This window comes from Aplysia californica, unplaced genomic scaffold (genome assembly GCF_000002075.1).
Source record: "Aplysia californica isolate F4 #8 unplaced genomic scaffold, AplCal3.0 scaffold00412, whole genome shotgun sequence".
Lineage (NCBI taxonomy): Eukaryota > Metazoa > Mollusca > Gastropoda > Aplysiida > Aplysiidae > Aplysia > Aplysia californica.
Genome location: NW_004797682.1, coordinates 213012 through 216080, shown reverse-complemented (window position 1 = coordinate 216080; position 3069 = coordinate 213012). Strand labels below are relative to the sequence as shown.

General features: G+C 40.3%; 1 protein-coding gene across 1 annotated transcript in view; it reads left to right on the top strand.

Annotated features, from left to right (window-relative positions):
- Window positions 1-715: 715 nt before the first annotated feature.
- The window catches only part of LOC101845570, a gene marked incomplete in the record, with an annotated part of 19737 nt that continues 17383 nt past the window's right edge, over window positions 716-3069 (top strand). Inside the window, 1 exon segment of the mRNA XM_035971291.1 lies at window positions 716-1030.

The following is a 3069-nucleotide window of genomic DNA, read 5'->3' as shown; positions in this document are numbered from 1 at the left end:
ACTATAGATCTATTTATACTCTACTGGAATGGAGAATGATGCAACAAAATTAGAAGGTCTAGATCTGTACTCTCAAAACATAGATCTGTACTCTCAAAACATAGATCTGTACTCTCAAAACATAGATCTGTACTCTCAAAACAAAATGTGCCTCGCGAAATATCACTTCCGGCCCTTCCGTTGTGAAGGACAGCTACGCAGATTTGTTTCGTTTTTCAGTGGAATAGTCACAAGGCCAAAGAAGGACGGGAACTTTTTGTCAAATATATTTTTCTAAATTCAGGAAATGAATAAATAAAAAATCGAGCTCCGTCATTGGGACCTATCTATCTTTTTGCAGGTACTTGCCAACTTTCAACTCTGTAGCTGTCGTAGTTTTATGGGAAAAGTGACACATGTGTTTCCAAGTTGCCAAATATATAAGAGATACAAGGCTACTGAGAATAATAAGACACGTTACCCCAGATTGTGAACTCAATATGAGCCGTGAATGAGCAATAAGTTTGGATATCACGACAATCTCATTCATTCACCTGTGTTTGTTGAACTCATGTCGAGATCTCGCCTCCGCCGTGCGATATGAAGACATAGCTGGCACCTCCCCACAGATGTCCTCCTGTGAGCCGCTCCAACCCCTGGTGAGACAGACAAATAAACACATCCTCATTTGCATACACGCATGTCATATAATATCTCTGGTGCAGGGGAGCGGATGAGGCCAATGACTTGTCGTCGTCTGCTGCTAGCAACTGCTGATGCCACTGTTATTGTCGTCAGGACCTGGGAGAGTTATGGCCCTTCTCCAGTGATGACCCCTTTCCTGGATACTTCATCAGTTGTCCTCAGATCCCGCCAGCTGACGGACTGATTTGCCGGCCGACTCACTCACGACAGACAAGACAGGAGAGGATTTCGAGCCCGGAGCTGAAGACCAGGGAGTTGAGGGAGGGATCTCACGACTGACGGTCGGAGACAGACAGACATACGGTTATTGAACTTCCTGGCTGTGTGAGACATTCGGACAATTCTGGTTTGTACCTGTCTAGATCTAGTGGCTACCTCAGAATTACAATGTTCTGTCTGCTTAGCACCTAGGGTTGTTTTTTTTTTTTTGGGGGAGCAAAAGCTATCATTTTGGTACTATTTGTTTATACAAACGAAACTATCCGGGGTTGTGAGTGTTTTATGGCGCTCATATGACCTTTAGCTGTTCCAAGCGCCGTAAAACCTTACTAAACTTAAACTAAACGGCGCTCGCAACTGTATTATACCAGGTTTTGAAAAATTGGGCGTAAAACATTTTGAGTTTCACAATATTCCAAGCATTTTGGAATGCAGTTCTTTGAATGATATCTTGATAACGACTCAGAATAATCTTACGATTTTGATAGAGGATATAGAGCCTTTATTTTCTGACCTCATGGTCTAAGTGACTTAAAACGGCCAAAAATGTCAGATACAACTTTGTAACTCTGAGGTACCGACGTGTTGGATTCTCCGGTGGCCAATGGGGCATCGTGTGTGGCTTTGTTTTTGTTTGAAAGTTCCTTTCATTGTATGAGGTTAAGACATATATTATATATACATGGAGGAATGAAGAGAAAATAATAATAATAAAATATAGGCATAATTCTTTTCTATCTTGACCTGTAATTATTTCACAGACTCACCCGTTCTACTCTCTCTCTCTCTCTCTCTCTCTCTCTCTCTCTCTCTCTCTCTCTCTCTCTATCTGTGTCTTTGTTTCTTTCAAAGAAAATAAATGTAGTTTGTTCTAGTTACGCTCTGTCAGTAGTTCCAGCCGGCTAGATTTTAATTTATTTGGCAGCTTTGTAAGACAAGAGAACATAAAAAATAGATGAGGAATGTGCACTTGCGTAATCAGAACACATCACCCAATGTTAGTAGATATACAGTTACACCACCACACACTATGTCTGTGCCGTGCGGTTTGCCACAAGTACACAGATGTATGGCAGTGGGTTCGAGGAACAGCTAGGTGTCCTAATGTACTCTGTTGCGTGTTCTTGAGTCTCTTACTTATAGTGCGGTCAAAAATTCGTGGCGCAGTTTATAAATCCTCAAATAGATCTATCTCTCTAACGGGTATATCATCAATGTCGCCCATACTTTGAACATCAGTTTATATCAATTTGTCTTGACATCGTAATATTCCCCCCCCCCCCCAAAAAAAAATAAAAAAAAATAAATCAATGCTAGATTAACAAAGGTTTTCTTCATAAACTAGAGATCCCCATCACGTGGAAAGTGGGATTGTTCACAACATTTCCCGCTTCTCACACATTTTTGTATACGCGTTCGGTCTACGTCACAGGTCACCAATGACACTCTTTAGTGGCAAAACTTGTTACGTGGAATTAGTGTTATAGAGAAGACATTTTTTGCATTAAAGGTTCTCAAAACATGCATTCAATAAGCATAATGTTGCGATTCGAAAAACATTTCGGACTTGCTTTTAAAAGGGATATTGCCCCTGCTGTATATCTTTTAAAATCTGTAGAAACCATTTGTTTTTAAAAATTAGTATTTACTGAAGAATTTTCTAGGATACAGCAAGCAGGCGTTTACAAAAAAATGTTGATCTGACAGGACAAATTGATACAACAAGTCACTGTGCAAAAGCTGGTGGAGAGTTTATATTCCGTAGTTGAGGAAACATTGGACAATAAGTTCGGCCTTGAATTTTGACTGCACTATAATTGGGTGGTGCACATAGATCTAGTAGGCTTACTAAGGCTTTCTACTTTACCCCCTCATCCTGTATCTTGCTGCTGACACCGACCTCCATCTGCTATTCGTTAGCTAGCCTATCTTCTGTGTTGAAATGTTAACTTGTCAACATGATGAATACCATGGGAAAGGAAGGATGGAAAGACAACCCCCACCTAAAACAACTGAAGGGTTATTTTCAGATTGAGAGAACATCTATCGAATTATAAACCAAACTTTAATGTCAGATGCATGTTAAAGTGTAGCTGCTGCTGCTGATGATGATGGTGAGGATGATAATGTTGGTTTCATTGTTGTAGTAGTTGCTTTTGCTGTTGT